Source organism: Cyprinodon tularosa, unplaced genomic scaffold (assembly GCF_016077235.1).
Source record: "Cyprinodon tularosa strain WSP-4 unplaced genomic scaffold, ASM1607723v1 ctg40, whole genome shotgun sequence".
Taxonomy (NCBI): domain Eukaryota; kingdom Metazoa; phylum Chordata; class Actinopteri; order Cyprinodontiformes; family Cyprinodontidae; genus Cyprinodon; species Cyprinodon tularosa.
In genome coordinates, this window is record NW_024039119.1 from 993,666 (window position 1) to 1,021,124 (window position 27,459).

The 27,459-nt window shown below is 38.5% G+C and overlaps 1 protein-coding gene across 3 annotated transcripts in view; it reads right to left on the reverse strand.

Moving 5' to 3' along the window:
* cpne5b (copine Vb) overlaps window positions 1–27,459 on the reverse strand; it is a 210,091-nt gene that overhangs the window by 108,503 nt on the left and 74,129 nt on the right. The gene's annotated exons all lie outside the window — the stretch shown is intronic.

Consider the following 27,459-nt stretch of genomic DNA (forward strand, 5'->3'; position numbering starts at 1 on the left):
GTACGATGCACAATGACTTCATCTGCAGCAAGATCATGTTGTATGTCTTTGGTGCTGGCCTGTGGGTTGACTTTGACTGTTCTAACCATTCTTCGCTTCTGTTTATCCATGATTTTCCTTGGTCTGCCACTTCGAGCCTTAACTTGAACTGTGCCTGTGGTCTTCCATTTCCTGACTATGTTCCTAACTGTCGAAACAGACAACTGATATCTCTTAGACAGGTTTCGGTATCCTTCCCGTAATTCATTGTAATTCTTTGTTTTCAGGTCATGTGACAGTTGTTTTGAGACTCCCATGTTGCTACTCTTCAGAGAAGATTGACAGAGGAGGGAAACTTACAATTGCCCCCCCTTAAATACTCTCTCATAATTGGGTTCACCTGTGTATGTAGGTCAAGGGTCACTGAGCTTCCCAAACCAATTTTGATTTCCAATAATTGGTTCTAGAGATTTTTAAATCAGTAAAATGACAACAGTGCCCAAATTTATGCACATGCCTAATTTTGTTTAAACAATTATTGAACACTTCCTGTAAATGGTATAAACTTTGTTTCACCTCTCAAATATCACTGTGTTTGTCTCCTATATAATATATTTAACGATTTATGAAGGAAAATCATGGAAATTAACAAGGTAGCCCAAACTTTTGCAGACCACTGTAGAAGTAGGTGACAAATTTGAGGTATGAGAAGGAAACTTTGAATCAAAGGAGGGCTGGATGTCTGTTTCACTGTGGACAGGAGAGAATAATTCTGAGCTTGTACCTGAACTGAACCTATTGAAGATTATTTAGTAGTTCATTCAGATCACTGGTAATCCAGGGTTTATTACTGAGGAATCATCACACTGTTTTGATGGAGATGGTGTTATCTACAGCAAAATTAATAAAGACAGTAACATTTACATTCATTGCACTGATGTCACCTCCATATGGCTGTGCATCCCAAGCAATCTTGCAGGGCATCTTCAGCTTCCTGTATCCATATTCTCACAATTCTATTCAATTCAGAATGTCTATTATAAAGAGGCTTATGCTCTGAGCAGAGAAGACAAGATTGTGATACAATTTCTCTATATAAGATCTTACTTTAGAAAGGTATAAGACCTTGATATTTGCATAAAACAAGTTATTTGTTCTCTCTGGTACAGCAGCTAACAAATTATTTCAACAGGAACGGCACTGTAGCGGAGATGAGGTGTGATAAGATCACCAGTTAACTTGGAATGGAGAAGATAAAAAAGAAAAAAAAGACTATAAATAAGAATCATTAGCCTATTTCATTGGCAGTAATGTTCTTTGTTGCACATTATCTGTTTTTTCATTTCTCAAGAATTTCTTTTACAGGGCTTTTAATTACTTTTTTTTTTAAATAGGTGCTTGGTTACAGCCGATTACTATCACTTTTACTAATGGAACAATTGTCTGAAGTAGAAATTGAGACTAATTCGATATTTAATTAAGATAATGTGAGCTAGGCTGTCATCTAACGCTGTCCTTGACAACCCCATGCGAGTAAAATGGCTTCTGTTTAATATTTATGTAATAATATGTTTTGTTCGAAAACTATTATTAAAAGCAGTGTCTAGGCACCTATAAATGGAATCGTAATGGAGCAATGGTACCTTAGAATTTAGGGGAACGTTCTGTAACGAGTGGTTTGCCGTTTTAAGTCCATTTTCTGTTGTTAAACTTAAACTTCCTTGCCTGCTATTGGTTGTTAAAGTGGGTGTTTAAATTAATCTTCCACAGGGCGACTGGGGCTACAACATAGCTTGAGTGAATGAAGAACTGATTTTAGTATGAAGTGCTTTAAAGGAACAACCTGTAACTTCTTTCAACAGAAGGTGCTATAGTTGTTTCTTCCAGTTTTAGCATCTCTGAAGGCAACTCGCGATGCTGCATTGTTGCAAAATTAGTCCCCCTCTATGTTTTGGAGTCCGATACTGTAGCGGACACACTCATCCCTCTAGATTAAATCCTACATCAGAAGACCAAAGATCTGTCCAATCAGGTAAGTGTCATATGTGTTTTGTTGCCTAATATAATGAGGACAGTTTCTGAGTAATAAATTGTTTTTAGATAATAGGATATACATACACCAGAGTAGACTGTTAAAAATAGAGTCAGTGTCTGGAGTCACTCCAACTCGCTACAGAAGTATGGAGAGACAGAGACGCTTTTTATACCCCTGCCCAGAGCTGCTGATGTCAGTTTCAAAGGGTTTATTCATAATAGCAAGAATGTAAAACATAAATCAGATGCAGTGAATCTGAGGATAGTGCCAAACAGTTTTAGTCAACAGCAGGATTGCAACAAATGTGCAGCAAATTGTAAATATTATACCTACAAACAGCACCACCAGACACCCATGTATACAGTTAGTAAGAAAAAAAAATAGATTTTGGCTGAGTCATCCTTTCAATGTCATCAAACTGAAAAAAAAAAAACGCTTACAAGTACAGTCCATAAGCAAAACTGTCCTTCCAGTCTAAGTGTCATTGAAGTGAAATTTTATTTAAACATTTAGAACAATGTACCGAGAGCCAGAGAAACTATTGAACTACTTCAGACATACTATTGAAAGAGGAAGATGTACTGTAGAAAAGAAACCCCGAGTAGTAAATACTCTCTCTGCTATCATTCTTCCCTGACCACTCAAACAACTGCCCAAAGGGTATAAGGCCAAAACCTTATATTTACTATATGATCCTTTGTCTCCAAAGAAAATGCACCTGCAGTGTGGACATTTCAGCAGATAAATCTCTTCTGCAACAGGCCCCAGAAGCACTAATCAAGAGTTCCCCTGAGTGCAATCAAAGCATTGCTACTGGCTCCTGTGGAATGTGGTCTAATCTGAAAGTGCGTGTGTGAGTGTGCGTATATGTGTGTGGGAGAGATAAAGAAATGTGTCTGAGGAGGGAAAAATGAAAGATAAAGATAAGACAGAATAATACAGTCAGGGACAGGTAGGAGGAGTGTCTTTGGAAATGATGAATAGCGACTGAAAATATTTGTGACTGTGACTGAGCTGAGAATCTAAAGTAGTTTGTTTGTGATCTGTGTGAACACACATGAGTGAGCCCATCTCTTCGCAAATGGTGGTTCTAGCGTGGAAATTGCCGTTGGACAGACTTGATCTATCTCAGTGTCAACGACAGACAAGAGGATGAGACCTTCACCAGCCCTTTATACCACAGCAAGAAACTACAAGTGGTTGCACCTCTTCATGTGCATTATAGAAATTTTTTACTATTTTTAATAATAGATGAATCAGTGGTGTACATTTAAATGGCGTTTCAATATTTTGGCATGCATTATTCTATTCTCTAAAGTAAAGCATGAATGTCACCTAGCTAGATCATTAGCAAACGATTGCCCCTTTCACCTAACCTTATCTTACATTAATAAAACTTACTCCTTGGTGCAGTTAGTATATTGAGTGGCACATATACAGTTCTCCTTTCAGCTCGGCAAAGAACTCATGCTCTTCCTCAACACTGAAGTCCTCAGACATTTTTCTTTCGTTGTTTCTTTCTTTGCACAGGTAAACAGCAAATTTCTTTTTCTACGCTTGCATTATCAAGAGCAGACGCTGAATGCGCACTTTCATCTGGTTTGGTCTGCCGCAGTTTCCGTAGGCTCGTGAACTCGCAGGCGCGCGCTTTTAGGAAATCTTATACACTACTGTTTATGCTCTAAAAACATTCTAAATGACTTTGTTTCGAGTAAATTATAGACGCTACCCACTCAGGACACTTGGAATACATTGGACGAGCAGTATGGAGGAATATTGACACGTTTTTTGTGGACTTTTATGGACCTTTCTGCCTCGGGCACCATAGACCTCCATTATATGAATGTCAGCAGACAGCAAGAAGCCTCCCAGATCTCCAGATGCATTTGAGATATCAAAAAAGTACTTCCGAGTGTTGTTCAGCATGGGGGTGAGTAGAAAATGAAGGCTAATCAAGTTTTGGGTGTACTATTCCTTTAATAAGGATATGTAGGGGATTAGCCAAGGACCAGCCAAAAGTGAAGGAAAATGGGGGAAATTTTGAATGGCTACTACTGAAAGTTTTTCCACTGGCTAACCTCAGGGATGTGTTTTTTGTCCCTTACTATTTATCCCGTGGAAGAGTGTCTAAGAAAAAAGACATGTTTAAAAATTGACAGACAATATGGCCATTATAGGTTTGTTGCAGAGCAATAACTCCACTTATAGAGGATTTTTATCAGTTGGTGCAATCTTCCTTTCTTTGTGCTCAACGCATAAAGGACATGATTATCGATTTTAAAACAAAGACTCTAAACCATGATCCAACGGTCATTAAAGCCCAACTTGTTGAGTGTGTGGGCAACTCTTGGGACTGTTCTTGATGATAAACTGACATTTAAAAAGAACTTCAATGCAGTATGTTAGAGGGGACATAAGCGATAGTTTATTGTTTAGACACTGTTTCACTTTAACATCGACAAAGCTATACTGACCCTATTTTATCCTGCTGTTATTGAGTTACTGTTATCTTTTGCCTTAGTGTCTTGTTGATAATCTGTCACTGCAGAGCAAAAATCCCTGAACCAAATCATTGTATGGTCTGGGCAGCAAATTGGGAAGCCTCAACTCAAAATGTCATCTCTTTATGACACACAGAGATAATGTGAAGCTAACTGCATTCTCAATGATGGCTCACAGCCTTTTGAAGGGCGAGTTCCAGCTCCTTCACTCTGACCATGGTTTTATGGTCCCAAAAGGAAAGAACATAACGATAAAGCAGGAGCTTTGTACAAACAGCAATTGTAATGTCTAACACTCAGGCCATGAGATGATCAATGTTGTTCATATTGATGTATTGATCCTAATAAATGTTGATAAATGACTGCACTTTTCATGAGTCTACATGTTAGACTGTGGGTGTTGTTGCTGTCTTGTCTATCATGGTGTATTCTCATTTTATACTGGGATTTCTTTGTTAATCAAAAATAATTATAAATTAACAAGTATTAAGGTGTGGTATGAATAAAGAAGCATTGAACTTGAACCTTTAAGGTAACCTTCAACTTTAATTTCTTGAATGCAGCCTTTTAGCTATATACATTTTTTTGTTTTGTTTTTTGTCTCTGTTAGTTTTAAGACGTAGGACAGAATGCACTACAATCAACTTTCCACAATAAAGTGAAGAACTTGAATCACTTTGAGGAAATTCCAGCATGCAGCTGCATCCTTGAATTTAGTGAATATGTTATACAGTGTGGCAAAAAAGTATTTAGTCAGCCACCAATAGTGCAAGTTCTCCCACTTAAAAAGATAAGAGAGGCCGGTAATTTTCATCATAGATATACCTCAACTATAAGAGACAAAATGAGAAGAAAAAAAATCCAGAAAATCACATTGTCTGATTTTTAAAGATTTTATTTGCAAAATATGGTGGAAAATAAGTATTTGGTCAATAACAAAAGTTCATCTCAATACTTTGTTATATACCCTTTGTTGGCAATGACAGAGATCAAACGTTTTCTGTAAGTCTTCACAAGGTTTTCACACACTGTTGCTGGTATTTTGGCCCATTCCTCCATGCAGATCTCCTCTAGAGCAGTGATGTTCTGGGGCTGTCGCTGGGCAACACGGACTTTCAACTCCCTCCAAAGATTTTCTATGGGGTTGAGATCTGGAGACTGGCTAGGCCACTCCAGGACCTTGAAATGCTTCTTACGAAGCCACTCCTTCGTTACCCAGGCGGTGTGTTTGGGATCATTGTCATGCTGAAAGACCCAGCCACGTTTCATCTTCAATGCCCTTGCTGATGGAAGGAGGTTTTCACTCAAAATTTGACGATACATGGCCCCATTCATTCTTCCTTCACACGGATCAATCGTCCTGGGCCCTTAGCAGAAAAACAGCCCCAAAGCATGATGTTTCCACCCCCATGCTTCACTGTAGGTATGGTGTTCTTTGGATGCAACTCAGCATTCTCTCTCCTCCAAACACGACGAGTAGAGTTTTTACCAAAAAGTTCTATTTTGGTTTCATCTGACCATATGATATTCTCCCAGTCATCGTCTGGATCATCCAAATGCTCTGTAGCAAACTTGAGACGGGCCTTGACATGTACTGGCTTAAGCAGGGGGACACGTCTGGCACTGCAGGATTTGAGTCCCTGGCGGCGTAGTGTGTTACTGATGGTAACCTTTGTTACTTTGGTCCCAGCTCTCTGCAGGTCATTCACTAGGTCCCCCCGTGTGGTTATGGGATTTTTACTCACCATTCTTGTGATCATTTTGACCCCACGGGGTGAGATCTTGCGCGGAGCCACAGATCGAGGAAGATTATCAGTGGTCTTGTATGTTTTCCATTTTCTAATAATTGATCCCACAGTTGATTTCTTCACACCAAGCTGTTTACCTATTGCAGATTCAGACTTCCCAGCCTGGTGCAGGTCTATAATTTTGTTTCGGGTGTCCTTTAACAGCTCTCTAGTTTTGGCCATGGTGGAGTTTAGAGTGTGACTGTTTGAGGTTGTGGACAGGTGTCTTTTATACTGATAACGGGTTCAAACATGTGCCATTAATGAAGGTAACGAGTGGAGGACAGAGGAGCCTCTTACAGAAGAAGTTACAGGTCTGTGAGAGCCAGAAATCTTGCTTGTTTGTAACTGACCAAATACTTATTTTCCACCATATTTTGCAAATAAATTCTTTAAAAATAGGACAATGTGATTTTCTGGATTTTTTTCCTCATTTTGTCTCTCATAGTTGAGGTATATCTATGATGAAAATTACCGGCCTCTCTCATCCTTTTGAGTGGGAGAACTTGCACTATTGGTGGCTGACTAAATACTTTTTTGCCCCACTGTACATAAAAAGAAAAATCAAAAATAGGAAGGATCCAGTAATGGCCTTATTTGTTTTTGCTTTAGCCCAAATTCATAAAGCTCAACACAGAGGTACAATCATGTTATTAAGGATAAGGGTGATCAGTATGAAACTATTAAACTATCTTTTTAACTTTAGGTCCTTGAATACCTTTGGAAGGTTTTAGTTAATTAAACATCCGATTATAATTTTTGCCAGTAGTGTGTAATAGCAATTCTGAAATTTTGAACAGAAAAAGCTTCCTGGTTGGGAAGAGAAACGTCTTCAACTTGGAAACAAAGTCCAGAGGATCTTCTTTTTTTTTTACTTTTTTTGGAATGACTATGACTTGGATGACTGAGAATCTTCACTAGCACTTTCCTTTATTGTACATTTTGTTAGCTTGTCTGTCAACTATATTAACCAATATGATGTCTTGAACTAGATCTGCTATTTTCACAACTTTTGTGACATATTTAGGTCATTCATTCATAAAAAAGTTACATTGAATTGTACAAATCAAAGTTTTCTGCCCAAAAGCAATGATAAACTGCACAGCAGCATTCTGTACCCAGCAATTGTAATATCGAGGCGAGAGATGTCAATCTGGTAAAGAACCTGGTTTTTATTTGTAATTGTAAAGCTACTACTATTAACTTTTTTTTTGCGATATAAAACTGACTAAGACTAGACTAAAACCTTTTTAGTCTAGTCTTAGTCTTAGTTTTAGTCAAATAAAACCGACTAAAACTATCACATATCCTAATGACTAAATGCGACTTAAACTAATAATAATTTTCGTCATGAAGACAAACCAGGTGGAAAAAGGATCCCAGCATTCTTTCGCACCTCCCTCTTCTAGCTGGTCCATCTTCACGAGTCGTTTTCCACAATGGCGGTCATACAAACAAAACAAGCCGGTAAGGTATGAAACAGGAAATAGTGTAGAGCGGATGTAGATTCGACCAGTCAGAGGCCTCCTCTCTGCGGTCACCTACAATTTTGAAGAGGTGCAGCAGAGTGTCTGCGGAGGGGGCAGAAGCACATTTGTATTTACTTCGACACACACGCAGACGACCTGGTTTCTGAGTATAAATCAGCCTAAGAAAAGTCTAAATCTAAGATGGCTGTCAATAACAACATTGGTGTAATGTTGTTCATTACTGATTAAGTCAAAAAAAAAAAACCTAATCATTAGTGTGAAATAATAGAATCAAATCACTTTTGTTAACTGATTTGTCATTTTCTTAGTTCAGCTAAAATGTCAGGGCCATCTGGTCAGGAGTTCAATTTCTGCGTCTTGTGATAAAAAAATAAAAATAAAAATAATCACTTCTTTCTCCAAGCCAAGCGAACTGCCTGTAGACACAGAGCCATGCTGCCAAGGAGGGATTTAGTACACTGAAAAGAACTGCCCCTCCCATCAATATTGGGCTTGGTTCTTAAACGTACAAAAAAAGTTTAATTCCATGAGCAAAGGAAATTCTTACATCTGTCGTTCACAAGGTAGATAATATTTTAAGCAGACTATTTTTTTTCCCACAAGCTTTTACAAAAAAGCTTTTTTTTTTTTTTTGGATCTGCCTATCTCAGATATATGCAATGCAGCCCAGCATAGCAAAGCTTAATAAGCTATAGGACAGAAAATGCTGGAAGCCATGCTATCACAAGGCGTTGTGAGCTTTTATGATCAGTCGAGAGAGAATCAGAGAGCTGAGAAGAAAGGTTGAGCCACTACACAGTTATTCATCTCGGAGAGAAATTAAAATTTTCTCTATTTTCAATGTGGCTGAAGCAGCCCTAACAGATAAGGTGAACACATCTCTCAAAGACTACTTCCTTCTTCTGATTCCGCATGTGTAGGTAATCTGTTTTAACAGATTCCACCCAGTCCTAGGGTTTTCTGTCTAAATCTATCGTTTAGATGTGTTGTATGTTCTTTACTATCTTTTTTTTTCCTCCTGTCTATTGTTTAATGAATTTTCCCACTTGGAACAGTAAATGTAATTTCATGTATCTTACACAAACCCCAGGAGGAAGTGAAACAACAATTAGATAAGCAGCCCTAATTAAAACAATTTAACAGTACAATTGATTTTCTCCTGTTTAATTTAGTAATTGTCTACCTGGGCTCTTTCAAAACACAGCAGTCAATGAACACTGTGATGATGTTAAATGCAGCAGCATGGTCCGCAAGACAATCCTACTGTAGTTGCAATCACCGAGTTGCTTACAACCAACTCTATGCTGCTGAGCTGTTCCGGTTGGCAGAGTGATTGAGATCGGCGACTCATAAGTGTCAGGATGTATCTGTGTTTCCATACAGATAATCAAGCAGGAAGAGTGCGATGCTGACATAGATGTCTAAAAGAAAGTTCATGCATCCGCAGAGTGGAGTTCTAAACTAGATCTAGGAGAAGCAGGTTTAATCTCTGCCCTCCAACAACGTTAACATTTCCAGACTTGACAAAATTCTATCAGAATGTCCAACTCCAGCTACAGTTAGTGAGTCTCTGCATTCTCAATCTGATCTTTTAAAAAATGCAGAGATAACATTTTTGATGTCCATATGTTAAAAGAAATGAATGCAGTACTCATGTACTGTAGTGGCATTGATAGTGGCTGAATTTAAAAAGTGTGAAGCAAAAAACAAAAGTTCAATAAATAATAAAATGAAGTATCTGTGCAGTACGACATTACCTATTAGCTGTGGAGTACCGCAGTGCTCAGTGATGCAGTGTGTCCTGGAGAGAAATATCAGCAGTGCTGCTACCATCAACATCTTTGTTATAGATGTTGGAGATTAACCTGTTTTTCAGAGAAGTTCTATTTCTCTGACTGTAACTGGCTGATGTGCTCTCTATGATCTTCTGACATGGGAGATGGCTCAGAGCTCGTCTACCTGGCTGTGTCTTTCCTGGACGTGGTCACCTGCGAAGCTGGTTGACAGTTACTTTTTGTAACTCTGCTGCTTTTTTCTTTGTCTGCTTCTGTCTCCTTGAACTCCAGTCGGGCTCGACAGATGGCCACTCCCACTGAGCCTGGTTCTGTAGGAGGTTTCTTCCTCTTAAAAGGGAGTTTTCCTCTCTACTGTTGCTACAAGCATGCTTGGTTGAGGGATTGTTAAAGATTGATGCCATCAACTGGTTTTCCTATTAAAACAATCTGACTGTATGATCTGATTAAATTGTCTCTGTAAAGTGTCTTGACATGAGGTGTTATGAATTGGGGCTATATAAATAAACAGAACTGAAATTGAATTGAATTATTAGTAAGCTGCACGGCAATATGAAGTTTCAGCTTTGATTACTTGCAAGTATTCTTTTAGGCTGCAATTATGCTTCTGATAGAGTTTGAAAAGAAGGAAAACTTTCATAACAAGACCCTTACTGTCACAACACTTAATGGTAAAAAGTTACAGTATTCCCTGCTGTGCAGGGCTGTATTGTTATGTCTTCGTGCATCAGAATATAAATACATTAGTATGTTTATATGCCTTGATGTGTTCTGGATCAAAACTGTTTAATTGAATCATTTACGTGTAAAACCAATTTTATCTGTAGAACTTATATAAGATTCCCATTAAACAGGAACATTAACTGAGCATTTAGATTCAGGTTGTTCGTCCACATTTCTAGAAATCCAGTAAATGACTGGCAATTCTGCTTGAGGTAATGAGAGGCTTGAAGCAAACTCCTCAGGACACAATGCTAGCAGTTAATTTCTCCTTTATATCAATGCTTTTGCAGTCACACTAGAACAGAGCCATCAAAAGGCTAAATTATCTCATGGGTTGTTTGGATAATTGAAGGCTTATTTCTTATGGTAATATAATGGCCCATATTTTCATTTCACATTACGGAGGTGTTTACTCTAACTGCTGGAAAGCGGTTTAGTTTCCCTTCATAGCAGAACTGCTCAGACACCAGGCTCTCTGGCCGGCCTCTTAACAATAACCGCTCTGAGTAATTATGACTCACAAGATAAACAAAAAAAAATAATTATAATAATTTCCCATTTTCCAAATCAAATTTGCAGACACACATTGCACTGTCAGTTTTATAGAACGTCATTACAGGGGAAATCCACTCCTAAACGAGCATAAAGCCTTGCTGCATAAACTGCTTTAAAATCCTTTAATCTGTTGATGTACCAAGAAAATCTACTGACCTGAGTCTGATGTTATGCCAGACCGGTCGTTATACAAGATATCAGAATAAGAAGGAAAGGAAATAAATAACAGAGGGGAGAAAAAAAAAACATTTTAATGTCTAAAGCCTTTTTATGACATGAGTCTGAGATTTATAAAGAGTCGAAAAAAGTATTTTTCACTATTTTTCTTATGTGAATATAAAATATTGCTTTGAACGGAATGAGATATATGAAGGAAAGATAAATTATATAAAACCGGACAGAACATTTTAAAATTTAAAAGAAATTAAGGTTTAAAATTATTAGATATTAGAGCAGTAATATTTTTCCAAGGGTTTTGTGACCAAAGACTTTTCCCAAAAAAGGATGAATACATGTCTCTGGATAAAGCTTATCTATATTATATTTTTAAGGAACTTTTTTTGTTAAGATAAAAAAAAAAAATGTAATAAAAGAAATTTCTTTAGCTTTATCAGTAAGAAAAAGTTTTCATGAATGAGACCAGATTTTTGACAGTTAAAGAGACATTTTGTAAGTTTTTACTGAAATATATCTTTCCAAGAGGCTTTTTATTTGATCATTTATGACTAAAACATAATTTGATGAGCAGACTGACACCTCAGCAGTTCAGGGCCGGTGAATGTTTTAAGACTGCAGCCTTTTTTCCCTAAATTCACTTCAGGTCAGAAGTTCCCACACTGTTCTGCGGATGGGAGATCAAGCACATCCAGTACTCGAGTTGAGGGGAGATGGCATCCCCCTTTTCAAAAAAATCTTAAAATTTATCCCCCTTCTTAAATACCATCCCCTGTGACATTTTATTACTGAATGTGTAAAATTTCAACTATATTTTAACAATGATGGCCATTATATGGCCCTTTCAACATTTGATGGCTTTGGGATTACGAATAGCCTGAGCACAATAAATAAAATCAAAGAAGTGTCCTTCGATGACTATGAAGCTGATCCCAGTGGGAGATTTGTCCCTAACTGTGTAGGGGCAGCGATAGCCATGCCAGTCCAGGGACTGACTGCACTTCTACTGAAAGGTGCCTTGGACAAGGTCAATGACTGGTGTACCTGACATGTAACAACCACACCATGCATAGTGCTTTAGGTTAATAGACTATATTCATTAGGCTATGTATGCTTCCAAAAAAAAAAAAAACACCATTCCCCTTCTTAGTTTTTTTACAACTAGACTACTGAGCGTGTCAATGGTAAAATGGGTCCAACCTGGCAAACAAATTGTTATATTCAAGACAGATTTTGGGGATACTCAGAAGTGACCGGCATATTGCTCAACACAGACACCAATGGCAACTCCACGTTAGATGAAACAGGTAAAAAAAAATGTGCTGCAGTTCTGTGCTTTGGCCAAAGATGACAGTATCACTAGAAAACTGTAATGTCTCTTTAAATTTTTGGACAAGGTTTCAATAGGATAAAAAGTATCCATTCAAAATTACCCCCATTTCCTTGATGGGCCCTTGGCCGGTCCCCTACAATTCCTTGATCTGTACAAAAATATCCTTTCTGTCATGATTTGTGGACATTAAGATCTAAAGAGAAGCATCATCTCCTGGTCAGACCCTGTAATTCAATGAAAGGGTGGAGTTGGAGTAAAAAGTTATTCAAGAGGGGGTCACTCCATTGGCTGGAAGATGGAGGAGATTTCGCTGGGGGTGTGAGGGAAGTAGGCTGCCGTTCAGCTGCCGTTTGACTGGGAAGGGCTATTTTGGAAGGCTGCTACTGTAGAGCATGGCAACCATAGGATATTTACTGTACTTGAAACAAATATGGTATTCTTGATTTAAGACCTTTTAAATTAGAGAAACAGTTCACGTACAGTGGATTGTTTGGGGTCAAGATGTCACAAAGATTGGAAATGAATAATCAAAATAATTAAATGATGCTATAATGGAAATAAATAAAACCTAATGGCTTCAACAGTAAAAATCATATTTTTTATCATGTCACCTCAGACTTTCAAGAATTTAAAGTGTGGTAAAATACAAAGAAATGCATGGTAGTAACAAGAGAAAAAGGTGAAAAAATTATGACAGAAATCTTTTTAACATGTCTTAGAAAATTAAAGAGGAGTGCTTGTGACATCACCTAAAAGCTTTATTCCGCAGGGAACAATGCTATTAAGTACAAAAAAGTTAACAAAAATAAAAGCTGCTTCAATCATACTATTAATGCAACTCCATTAATGCATATGGCTGTAAATTAATTCAGTAGAGTTTCTGACCTAAATAACTAAAAGTTTTGGAGAAGAAGGAAACAGAACTCCTTTTTCTTTGAATATAGAGTGTATATGAGTTTGCCTATGAAACATAAAAGCCCTTACTGATATAATCCAAATTATAATAAAGAAAAGGAAATAAATTATGTAACATGCAGCATTCACTTTTCATACATTTAAATCTTGAGAGAAAGCACTGTCAAATCTGAAACAATCATAAAAGAGCAAAGCGCCTTTGATCTTCACATGAAACAAATGTCTTGTTTGGCGGCTTGCCTCTGTGTTTCTCTTTCTGTCACCAGTCTTTCAGCTCACATGTACACACATATTTCAACTCTCATTTCTTACATTTACATTTCAGGATCTGGTGAAGTTGTGCTGTATCCAAGAATAAAGGTTTTTCATTCAAAACAAGCAAAAAGAAACCATAAAAAGGTAAAATATTAGATTTGTAATAAAAGAAAAATGTTTAAAAAGATTGAAATTAAAGGATTGTTTTATTAGGGAATGGAACTTCGACTAAAACCTGTTATCTTTCTTTTTTAGTGCACTGCATTATTTTTATAGAAATTTATAACAGTAACATTTTCATATTTATGTTACAGTCACAAACTTTATAGTATTATGGAAGATTTACTCGATAGAAAACTGCAGAGTAGCACATGATAGTGTACAGTGGAGATACTAATATGAAAACATGGTGGTGGCGGCATCATGCTGTTGTGATACCATTTCAGTAACAATGAAGTTGATCAGAGATAAAAGGAACCTTTTTCAGGTTTATTCCCCACCCAAATCTGATTAATTAAGTCTGATCATGGTCGGTTCTACACAGGGGCCAGCGGGGGGCTGCCCCTGTAGTAGGGGTCGGCAACCCGCAGCTCTTTCTCTTTAATGCCCCATTGCAGCTCCCTGGAGCTTTTTCAAAAATGTATGAACATGGAAAAAGATAAATATTTCAGTTTGTTCTAATGTGGTGTGCAGAAGTTCAAACCAACATTCATTTTGTTTTCCAATGCTGTAAAATTTTATAATTAAATAAATGTAAACAATAAATTTTAGCATTCCTGTTAATGAAAATTTGCGTCATAGCCTGCAACACTTGTTACGCTGCGACGCTCTGATGGAGGTATGTAAACTTTCTTCCTTTTGTTTTTTTTTACCAAATCTTCAAAATAAAATTAAACAAAAATCTGATCTCTTTATTTGTTTCTATTTTTTTTGTGTGTTTTTGGTCCGATTTCCTGGCCCCTGTTACTGTATGGCCCCCTTATTAAAGCTGTAATACTACATAAAGTTCCTATGGTTATATGTGGTAGGACATAACCCATATTTAATTGGTCCCTTGAATCTTTTTAAAAACTGTAAGTTTTACAGTTCTAGCTTCAGTCCTGCTGAGATGGGATCCAGTTTTACCAAATGCAGGCTTCGGGCCAATTAAAAAGCCTTACTTGCTCATTTTTATTTTGACCATTACCAGCATTTTCTTAATAGCAGTTGAAACTTGAATGTTTAAATCTTATTACAATTTTTTTGTTTTGTTTTGCATTTCATATAAATGTAAAGTTTAGAGCATTGACACTGGTTGATTTTCAGACCTTTACCAATACAGACGGTTAAGATTTCTTTAAAAATAATAATAATAATGAGGAAATCAGGGATTATGAATTGGTCCACTCCTACTTTCCATTTGCTTTTGTGGGGGAGCCGCAATTGGGTTTTTTGTTCTGCATCTAACTTAACATATCATGGAACTAGGGCCCTGGTTTTTGTTTTATGCTTTCTTTCATTAACCACAGCTAAAAAAAACATTGACCCATCCCAGGCAACCTTGGTAAATTTGGTCTAAACCGTCACTGAGTCTGATTAAGATGTTCAACAAAGAAGAATGGACAAAAAATCTTCTTCTACTAATCTAATCTTGCTTTCATTGCAGATTATTCGCCTCTACTTTGTGTTGGTTTATCAAATAAAACATATTTAAAATCTATTTGGTTAACCTATGACAAATTGTGAAAATACTTAAAGAGTAAGAATATTTTGGCAAGATGCTATAGTCTATCTGTAGTATACATCCTAATCTTTGGCAAAAGGTATTGAGGAATTGATTAGATAACCTAAAAATAGTAACTAATATTTGTCACCTCTAGAAGGCTTCATAGCAATAAAATAAACCTAAAGAAACAAATGGTTGTCTCTTAGTTTGAAATGTATTTGCTGCTTTTCCTGAGTGAGCCCATGTTTCCAAGGAAACAGACCTCTTTCAGGTGTTGTTTTCAAACCTTCAGCTGAGCCACATAATGGTGGAGGTCTGAACAAATTAATCAGCATCTCAACAACACCTTGACTTTTTAGGGCCGACATCTATTTTGTTCAACTTAGCATGCTTTCCCTTGTTATTCTTGTAATTATGTTGGGAAGAAAAAGGTTTTAGTAGTACAGAAAAGGGGTGGCCTTCACCAAAAGTACCTTGGTATTCATGTACTGTACAGTTAAACCCCTAATTATATATATACCTGGCAGGTTTGAATTTAACGTTTTTTGCTTACAACATAGATATTTGTTTGTTGTTGCCAATTAGAAGATCATCTTTAAAAAATGAAAAAGAAGTGTCAGTGTTTTTTAAATCTATATATATCAATTTATATTAATATTTCAATAAAAATGTGCATATTGAAAATTATCTAATGGAAAAAAAATTCATTGGTTGCATTACAGTAATCAACCCCCTCTTGTAATGATGACCATCTGTTTGCATGTTTTCACTGGTTCTTTGATGACTTGTCTTTGGTGATGAGCTCCAAGTCTTTGAAGCTCTCCCTTGCTCTGTGGCTTCTTTTACAGAAATGTTTTAGCTGGGTCATGCCAAGATGTTATTATTTCACATATAAAAAAACACTTGTCGGTAAGATAATTTTTTTACACCTATATCTGCCAGTGTTCTGAATAACTTGAGGTTTAATTGTAACATACAAATTATACATTCTATATTTCGAGTCCAAGGTTACACAATAAGAAAAACAAATAAGAAATTTGCTTCAGCAGCACTTGACACCTATTTATGCAGACTGCTTATCTCAAAAACCTTTTTATTTAACTTGAAAGAGTCTGGTCTACACCTTTACATTTCATGTTAAAATGCAAAAGCGCAAAATAAACTAATCATATGCTAAATATACACAACGTATTTTTCTACTTCATGCAGATACAATCACACAGAAGGTATAGCACTACTTACTGAGGAACATTACTGCTTTTTCTGGAAGAACTGTTGTGATTCCACCTAATCCACTTACTGTAAATTTTGAGGAAAAACTGAGACACAACTCAAAGTCTTAAGTATTGATGGTAAATTATAAATCAAGATATAATTTTGAATAATTTTTGTTTCTTTTTGGCCCTTTCCATGATTGCTTACTCCTTTTATCTAATTTCATTTTGTCTTAAACTTTTTCTTAACTCGGAGTTTCCAATTACAGTGAAGTACTAAGGTAATGTGGGATGGGTCATAATAGCAAGGCATCTGCATGTGACACAAATTCAGGTCAACAATTGAGGACCTTATGGCTTTTTCTCAGATTTGCAGTAAAAGAATAAAGTGCGCAAGATGGATAACCGTATTTAGTTACCACAACTGAATGCTTGTTTCCTATTGTCCTAATATAAACAATAAGCCTAGCATAGATTTAATGCCGAATAAATTCATTATCATATGAATGTAGAGTAATATGCATGACCAACCAGCAACCCCAATCCAGGGTGAATTAATGACCAGCAGTCCTTAAACTTTGAATTTTCAGGGTGACTCAGCAGAGCTCGAACCACATCCAAACGGGAGATGAAAAAGAAATAGTTAAATGTAAGCGTTACCAATTTAAATGTATGAAAAGCAAGTTAAACCTGACCAAACTAGAATGAGTTTAGTGGAAATTGGCTATTCCCTTCTGTGCCATGGGCTGTATACATCGGCTGTTCATTTTTCACCAGTCAATGTCAGTTTCTTCTTCTTCCCCACCCCCTATCCATGCATCCTCCTCATTACTAGATATGATGCCAGGGATTTTTGCGTGACAAAATTACAATGCAATCATGTCTTTTACATTTGTGTGGCAGTTAAAAAGTAAAAAAACCCACTACTTCTCTTATTCTCCCAGCATCCAGCAAATTGGATGAGTGCGCCTTTCCCCACCTCGGAGCACTATTCCCCAATGATTGGAATTCACACCTATCTCACTGCGATAAGGGGCTGGTATTAGTGTATTTTTTGCCATGGAGATTGTTACTTGTCTATTTTAATAGCAGGAAAAATCATTGTCTTGCAGCTGGATCCGTACCAAGATTCCCTTTGCATTAAAAAACATAGTACCAAAACCCTAACAATATTACCTCAAACAATACCAAACATGATCAGAGCATGATTAGACTGACTTTTAATAAGTGTTGCAAGTGAAACATTTTGAAGTGATTTAGGCTGACAATGATTTAAGAAGACCTTAATAATGAGGTTTTGTTCTTCTGTTTTTTTGTTTTTTTGTTTTTTTTTACTTACGATGTTTAAAGTTATCATGGAGGATTTTCAGGATTTTTTAAAAAGACCTGCCCTCTACACTAAAACAAAAAAGGCATATGCACAACCCTGTACCCCCATGTACACAGGGCATGCGGGTGAGAGAGCATGCACGGGCCCATTTCTCCTCGTGCATGCTGTTTAAAAGTTGCTGTTTGCATTGCACATACAAGCAGGGGTGGGGCTAGATGGGGGGCCAGCCCTCCTTTTTTTCCCTTCTAATACAGATGTTGGCAGCAGTAAAACTCTCAAGTGGAATATTAAAAACATTTAAATTTTCATACATTAACAATTACTTGACAACAAAAACAATGTTCTAATATTATAGACGATAAGTACAGAATTCCGGCTCTTTTCAGAACTAGATTTTGTGTTATATGGGGTAAAGAGAAAATTATGTGTCTCTGCAAGTCATCTAAGAGTCTTCAGTGAAAGCCTAGATAAATAACAATTTTAGTAAAAACGTATTAAATAATCATTTTTATGTAGACATTAATACTTGTAAATATCAAGTTTATGCATAATGATTATCGATAAAAGTAGGTAAGTAATGACAATAGAAAAGCCCCAGAACTCACATCTGAAAGAATTGAATCCACTATACTTTTAATCTAGAAAACACAGATGTTGAAATATAAGTGTCTATTTGTTAGGAAAAACTGTAGGAAAGTATAGTTAGTCTTTATTAAGCGATTATGGATGTTTTGCTTGTTAATTTTCCTGTTGAAACATTGCAGATTGAGCCTGAGGTTCTGGCGCCTATACACTTTCGGCCATCCCTCAGTGTACATTGGCTAATGCACTTGCTGACTTCACTGACGGTCTCAAAGCGCCTACTACAACATATGTTGTAAAGACAAGCTGTTAATTAATCTTGACGTTAATTTTGCTTTTCTTTTTTATATTTCATCAAGTTATTTATGTTTTTATCTGTGGAAAGGTGCTATATAAATGTACTTCTATTACCATTCTTTCTTTTAGTAAATTTCTTTTTTATTTCCAACATCCATTCATCTTTTTCTGCTCATCCATCAGGAGCTGAAGCCTTTCTCCAACTGTCTATGGGCAAAAGACGGGGCAAACCCTGGATATCACAGTTATTTTAAAAAATTTTGCTAAAATAATAATAAATAGGCTGTGGCGTTGCAACGATGCTCAATTGGTACCAAGGGCCCCAAAGAGTGCCAAGAAAATATTCCCCACACCATGACACCACCACCAGCCTCAACCGTTGATAAAAGGCAGGATGGATCCAGGCTTTCATGTTGTAGACGCCAAATTCTGACCCTACCATTAGAATGTCGCAGCAGAAATCGAGACTCATCAGACCAGGCAACGTTTTTCCAATCTTCTATTGTCCAATTTCGATGAGCTTGTGCAAATTGTAGCCTCAGTTTCCTGTTCTTAGCTGAAAGGAGTGGCACCCGGTGTGGTCTTCTGCTGCTGTAGCCCATCTGCCTCAAAGTTCGAAGTACTGTGCGTTCAGAGATGCTCCTCTGCCCACCTTGGTTGTAACGGGTGGTTATTTGAGTCACTGTTGCCCTTCTATCAGCTCGAACCAGTCTGGCCATTCTCCTCTGACCTCTGGCATCAACAAGGCATTTCTGCCCACAGAACTGCCCCTCACTGGATGTTTTTTCTTTTTCGGACCATTCTCTGTAAACCCTAGAGATGGTTGTGCGTGAAAATCCCAGTAGATCAGCAGTTTCTGAAATACTCAGACCAGCCCTTCTGGCACCAACAATCATGCCACGTTCAAAGTCACTCAAATCACCTTTCTTCCCCATACTGATGCTCGGTTTGAACTGCAGGAGATCGTCTTGTCCATGTCTACATGCCTAAATGCACTGAGTTGCCGCCATGTGATTGGCTGCTTAGAAATTAAGTGTTAACGAGCAGTTGGACATGTGTACCTAATAAAGTGGCCGGTGAGTGTATATGTAATTTAAAACAGTCAAATGGCAAAATTAATCATAAAAAACTGTATCCACATACCAAATCATCTCATAATAATTCAAATGTTTATCTATTGGTATTGATCCTTTTACTTCCATATACCAATTAATAATATTTTTCCAACATTCTTTTGAAAATATTTATGTTTGTACTTTGCTTAATTTCTACACACAAATTGATTCACAGATCTGTACATACTTGTTATTGTATTTTGGATTTTTTAAATTCACATAAAATACATTATCAAACTCTTTCTCTAAACCAATTGCTTTGTTGATTTACTATCTTGTTTTGTATTCAACTAAATCAGAAATTTGTAAATATATATGATTTCAAAAATAATGCGCTTGCAGGTGCTTTATATCCTCTGTTGGGTATTGCTGTTATTGCTTTTTTCTAAATGATGCATAAGAGCTGAAGAGAGCTTTGTAGCTATTTCCCCAGAGCTCCACACAATAGGATAGGTTTGATAATGACATTTATAAGGAGCAAATACACAGAAATTCAGAATGCATGATGTAGACCAAGTTAGGCTACAATGTGTGTATTCATAGTTGTTTATTTACACCCATACTTGCTTGCAAATATATTATTCTGCAACCCAGATATTAAGCCCTTTGTGGATAAGTTTTACCTTTATGTTTTATACAGTTATTGTCTCGTTCTGTTTGTTCTAAAAAAATACAGTATTTATTTCATTTTAGGTGTGGTTGATTGACTGATTGGTTTAAAGAAAATCTTTTTAACCAAATTACAAAGGGAGATTCTATAAATCATCAGCCAAATAAATCTCTGGTTCTCATTCATTTTTTATAAATTCTTTGTGTCAAAGTGTCACATTTGTTTAAGACATTAACTCCTACAATTCTACTGCTATCCGTGTCCTTTCTGCTCTGACATCTATGTGCATCCCTGACTGCTAATTAATGTCACTCTTTCTACAATTACAGAAGCCTCTTTTCTAATGGCAACGACAATGCATTCTGCCTAATTAAACAAGCCATAATTTGTGAAAGATTAAAGCCCTTATGATTAGTCATAAAAAGACTACAAAGGGGGAATTAAAATGCATTTATGTGCCAATAAAACAAAGTGCAGAATAGAATATAAACATAGAAAAGAAAAGCTCATATGTACAGAATACAAGACAAAACATATCAGAGAGCTATAAAACAAGTAAATGCTGTTTGATTGTGTAGCAAGTGTGCAAAAAATGTTTATATTTCACTCCAAATCCGTTTTGATAATTTATTTTATATTTGTTTTTAAATTGTATTTTATTTTGGCGGAGAAGCTTTTATTTTCTTGTTTCCTGTTTTCGCGTCATATCCTGTGTGTTCCCGCTGCTTTCCTCAGTTCGCGCCGAGCCGCGCTGGGGAGAGGTAAGCATACAGTGTGGTCTTCTATTTGTTTCTTAAAAATATCAAAAATGTATGTTTTATAAACTCACGTTGTTATATACCTTTGGTTAAATGTTATATGTTTAGTGCAGCGCTGTTTTGGGTTTTTAATTCCTACACTGGTGACATTTATTGGGTCTACTGTGCCAATGTGGTTCTTTTCGTTCTTCTCATTTGTTAAGGTGTATGTGTGGGGAAGCCCGAACCCAAGAACTGCTGTCCTGAATTTTCTTTTGTTTTAAACAGGTATGTGAGTTGTTTAATTAATGTATTCAGTATATTTTTATGGAAAGTTCTTTTTATTATTAATTCAATTTGGCCTGAAAGAATTGCAAATATTGGGCAGATTATATCCGTTTGCATTTTATTTAATTGTTTTGAATGAATGAATGTATTATTTTATTATTTTTGAACCTCTGAGAGGAGTTTAGTTGTTTTCAACACATTCCTGTCTGAGTTCGCGCCGAGCCGCGCTGGGGAGAGGTGTATGTGTGGGGAAGCCCGAACCCAAGAACTGCTGTCCTGAATTTTCTTTTGTTTTAAACAGAATAAACCTGCCCTACTGCTGCAATACACCTATGGTCCTCGTCTGCTTATTCCTTTGACTGTTATACACAACGCAGAGTTCAGATTAGGGCGGCTACAGTGGTGCCGTGACCCGGATCCACACTGCTTCGGACAAGTTCATCGTGGTTCGTGAAGAGTGGATCAACGTCAGCTGGTCACCTGAGGTTGCTTGTTACATTAACACATTTACACAGACTGAATAGTATGACAGAGTTGAACGTGGAATAGTGTTTTGCTCTAGCAAAAAAAAAAAAAAAAAGAAAAAAATTGTTTTTATGTAGAGAATAGTGAGAAAAAAAAAAAAGCTGAAAATGACTTATGTTAAAGATAAAGCAGACGAGGATAAATGTTCATTGAGTGGTGTTAACTTTACATTTGGGAGAGGGAGAATGATTGAGGCTTTGCCCTTTACCCCAGCTCGAAACACTAATGTTGCAGGCTCTCCAGCCCTTTGTTCTACACGTGTGGTTGAGAATGTATCCTCTAGTAATGTGCACGATGGTGTGGCCCTGGACAATCCCGTTAGTGCTGACCCGCCATTAAGTGACCTTATTACAAGCATTGCACAGCAAGTTGGACAATCTATAATGGATCGTCTTAAGGGTGAATATAGAGAAGGGAATGATATGGGTCTGCAATCTCAGGACGGGGTTGGTCAATCACAGAGTGAACCAACTTACCTCAACTTGACTGGGGCAAAGCTAGTACTGCAGTCAGACGTCAAAGAACCCCCCACATTTAGGGGAGATGGATCTGACAAAAACACTGTTGGTGAGTGGGAAGAGTTAATGAAAATCTACTTCAGAAAACGAGGCACACCCACTAATGAACAGTATTCTGAGATCCTCTCTAAGTTGATGGGAAAGGCTAAGGATATTGTGAGGATAACACTGCGAAGCAGTCCTTCACTAAAGCCTCAGGAAAAGCCGGATATTGTCTACAGCATCCTCAGACAACATTTTAGTGATGTGCCCTATTCATGTATGCCGATGGCCGACTTTTACAACACTGTGCCATTTGCAAGAGAATCGCCTCTTGATTACTGGGTACGCTTGAATAAGGCAGTTGATGCAGCAGAAGAGGGCTTGAAGAGATTAGGGCGGCATGTAGATAACCCTTGCCAAGAAGCAACTATGATGTTTGTGAAACATTGTCCAGACCCAGCTCTTGCTGCTATTTTGAAGTTCAAAGCACCAGACAAATGGACAGCGAGTGAAATTCAGGAGAACATTGATCGTTACCAAATTGAAACCAGAGAGCAGGCATTTTCCAGGTCGAGATATCCTAAATTAGCTACAGTTCATACTCAAGCTCCTGTTCCTGAACCACCATCCTACCATTTAAGAGACATTCCATCACACCAAGAGACTGGTGCAGCAGCCCCGTTACAGTGTAATGACAGCTGCATGAGGACTTTAATCAGTCTTTTTGAACGTACACTCTCACAGAACAGTCAGATTGCAGGCAGGCAAGACTCACCTAGCCAAGTACATCACAAAGCATGCAGGGTTTGTCAGTCTCGAGATCATTCCACCGTCTCACACTGCAAACAGAAACGCTTGTGTTTAGCATGCTTTGAACCAAATCATATCAAGCGAGACTGTCCCAACCGCTCATCTGTCAGAAGCGAGCATGGTCTTCAGTCACAAGACCCTCAGCATTTAAACTAGCTGGCCTGCATGGGATGAGGGGTGGTGTGGGCTCACAAGAAAAGACCCTCAACAATGACATTGAACAGCAATATGAAAAGGCATGTGCAGCAGCACCAGTCGGTGCCAGAGTGATAGCTCAAAACACACAACGAGTTGAGCCATTTGATGAACTGTTTTATACACCTGTGACTTTAAATAACAAGTTTCAGCTACAGGGGATGCTTGACTCAGGTTCCATGGCCTGCACACTGAGTGAGAAGGTGGAACAAATGATGCTGAGTCAGAACTCACTTTCAGAACCAATTCCCCTTTCTCAAGAAATTGTTCTCATTGGTTGTGGTGGGACACTAAGCAAACCCCGCTGTATGTATGAAGTGGAAATGAAACTTTATGGTGAGACATGTGTTGTCCCTGTGTTAGTAGTGCCAGGTCAAAGGGACGATTTAATCATTGGCACGAATGTCATAAGATTTCTCATGCATCAGCTGAAAATTAACAACGATTATTGGCGTCTAGTGTCTAGTCCCAGTCTTCTCCCAGAATGTGAGCAGTTTCTAGACATGATGGCAAGTACTTCTCGATGGAGAGGTGAAGAACTTCCAGAGAAGATTGGCACAGTCAAACTACAACAGTCTGTTACTCTGCTGGCAAGGACTGAACACCTGCTGTGGGGTAAGCTGCCACATAATATCCCCATGTCTCCAGGGAGTACTGTAATCACTGAACCAACTTCATCTAAGTCGATGCCACGTAACATTATGGTTGCTCGCATTATCACTCCTTTATGGGGAGATAGGTGGGTCCCTTTAAAAGTCGCTAACCTGTCAGACAAGCCCATCACACTGAAAAGAAACAGCAAATTGGCAGATGTGTCTCCTTGTCTGGCGGTTGAAGATTTTGAGGTCCTTCAAGGTATCAGCCAGGTTGAAACCACTGCTCCAGAAAAGGGACATGTCGAAGACAGGCCCACAGATCTGAAACTGCGATTACAACAGGTTGGGCTTGGTGATCTTGACATTGACTTATGCCACACTGATGATGCAGGAAAAACAAGGTTGGTCGAGCTGCTTGAGAAATATAACGATGTTTTTTCTAAGCATGCTCTAGATTGTGGCAAGGCAGAAGGCTTTGTGCATCGCATCCGGCTTGTTGATGATAGACCGTTCCGTCTTCCATACCGCCGAATCCCACCAGCCCATTATCACAAGCTGCGTCAAGTCTTATCTGACATGGAGGAACAAGAGATAATAAAGAAATCTGTGAGCGAATATGCCTCTCCGCTTGTGCTAGTCTGGAAGAAGGATGGCAGTCTGAGGATATGCACAGACTTCAGGTGGTTAAATGCAAGGACACTCAAGGACGCACACCCACTTCCACACCAGTCCGACTGTTTAGCTGCTCTTGGAGGCAACACTTATTTCAGCACTATGGATTTGACATCAGGATTCTACAACATTCCTATGGCGGAGGAGGACAAGAAATTCACAGCATTCACAACTCCAATGGGGTTATACGAATATAATAGAATGCCTCAAGGCCTGTGTAACAGCCCTGCCTCTTTCATGAGGATGATGCTCAGCATATTTGGAGATCTGAACTTTAGTAGCTTGTTGTGCTACCTGGACGATCTCCTTGTTTTTGCTTCGAGTGAAAAAGAGTCTCTGGAGAGGTTAGAGGTTGTGTTCCAACGCCTTCGCTTGCACAATCTCAAGTTGAGTCCCAAGAAATGTCACTTTATGAGATCATCAGTGAAATTTCTGGGGCACATCATAGATGGCTATGGAGTGTCTGTCGATCCTGGAAAAGTTGAGATCATTACAAAGATGGCAACGACTGACCTGATGGAGGATGATGGATGCACACCTTCAGCCAAGAGGATAAAGTCCTTCCTCGGTATGGTGTTTTATTACCAGCATTTCATTCCGAGCTGCTCGTCTGTGGCCAAGCCACTGTTTGCTCTAACTGCTGGACAGAAGAGGAAGGGCAAAACCAAAATGACAACGAATGCGGGTTCTTACAGAAAACTGAAACCATCTGACTGGACAAAGGAGTGTGAAACAGCCTTTCTGAGTCTTAAAGAAAAGTTGTTGAATTGTGTTGTCCTTGCACATCCAGATTTTTCACAGTCTCTGATTTTGTCTATTGATGCTTCACTGGATGGACTTGGAGCTGTCCTGTCTCAAGTACCATCTGGAGAGGAGAAGGCTCGCCCCATCGCATTTGCCAGCAAGACGCTGAGTAACTCTCAAAAGAAATATCCAGCTCACAGGCTCGAATTTTTGGCTCTGAAATGGAGTATATGTGAGAAGTTCAGTCACTGGTTAAGAGGTCAGACATTCACGGTGTGGACTGATAACAACCCGCTCACCTACATCATGACAAAGCCAAAACTTGATGCTTGTGAGCAGCGTTGGGTTGCGAAATTGGCACCCTTCTCTTTTGATCTGAAACACATACCTGGGTCCAAGAACACAGTGGCTGACGCACTCAGTAGGGATCCATTTGCAACAACTGTCAGTCATAGGATCATCACTGAGGGCTACTCTCGTCTTCTCATCGAAGCTGATAGCATCAGCCAAGATGGGGTCCAGGATGCGTTCCACCTAAAGGTCCAGAGCCAAAAAGTGGAGAGACCATCTTGTGTCGGTCCAGAACCTCATTGTAGTTTGCAACCTTCACAGAGTGATGCAGTCAAGGCTCTTCTGGAGATGCATGACGAGTGGGATTTGGTTACTGAGACTCGTGCGATAGCACTAATTCAGTCTGTTCAAGATGTGGGCATACCAGGACAAGATCCGCTCCCTGTGTTCACTTTGGATGAACTACAACATGCCCAAAAGCTTGACCCTGATGTCTCCAAAATCTTGCCATTCATAATCCGAGAGAGGCGACCATCAAGACGTGAAAGAGCAAGACTCGGTTTAGGAGCAATGGTGATCCTTAAACAATGGGAGAGACTTAAAATTAAGAATGGGATCCTTTATAGAGTCACTCGAGACCCTCTCAGCAAACAGAAAAGGCACCAGTTTGTTCTTCCTGATAGCCTCAAGGACAGAGCTTTGCAAGGCATTCATGACATGGCTGGACATCAGGGGCAGGCACGGACACTTCACCTGGCAAGACAAAGATTCTTTTGGTCAAAGATGGATACTGATGTGAAGGAGTACGTCAAGTGTTGTCAGAGGTGCATTCTCGCCAAAACACCAGAACCTTGTGCTCGAGCCCCTCTTAAAAGCATAAGAACGTTCGCCCCGATGGAGTTGGTGTGTTTAGACTTCTGGAGCGCGGAGGATAAAAAGCAAAACTCAGTGGATGTGCTTGTCCTGACCGACCATTTCACAAAACTAGCCCACGCATTCCCTTGCACCAATCAAACAGCAAAGCAGGTTGCAAAAAAGTTGTGGGACCGCGTGTTTTGTGTGTATGGGTTTCCTGAACGGATCCATTCGGATCAGGGAGCAAACTTTGAAAGTGAGCTAATTGCTGAACTGCTTCGACTGGCGGGAGTATCAAAGTCTCACACCACTGCATATCATCCCATGGGAAACGGAGGCACCGAGAGGTTCAATCGCACACTTGGCAGCATGCTCAGATCATTGCCACTCAGAGAGAAGAACAAATGGCCTGAACAGATACAAACATTGACTTTTGCATATAATGCTACAGTTCATGAGACTACAGGATTTGCTCCATTCCAACTCATGTTTGGTCGGGTTCCGAGGCTCCCAGTGGATGTGATCTTCAAACAGGTGTTGTGTGATCCAGTGACTACTGATTATAAGACCTATGCCAAAACTCTCATGTCACATCTGTATGAGGCAGCTAGGATAGCTCAAACACATGCTGTGGAAGAACAAGACAAACAGGCAGAAGGATACAACAGGAAAGTTAAAGGTACTCACCTGAACATTGGCGACAGAGTTTTGCTAGCAAACAAGGGTGAAAGAGGGAAGAAAAAGTTATCTGACAAGTGGAATGCCACAGTTTACACAATTATCGACAGAAATCTCCAAACTCACACATACAAGTTGGAGGACAAAGAGGGTAACAAAAAAGTTGTGCACCGAA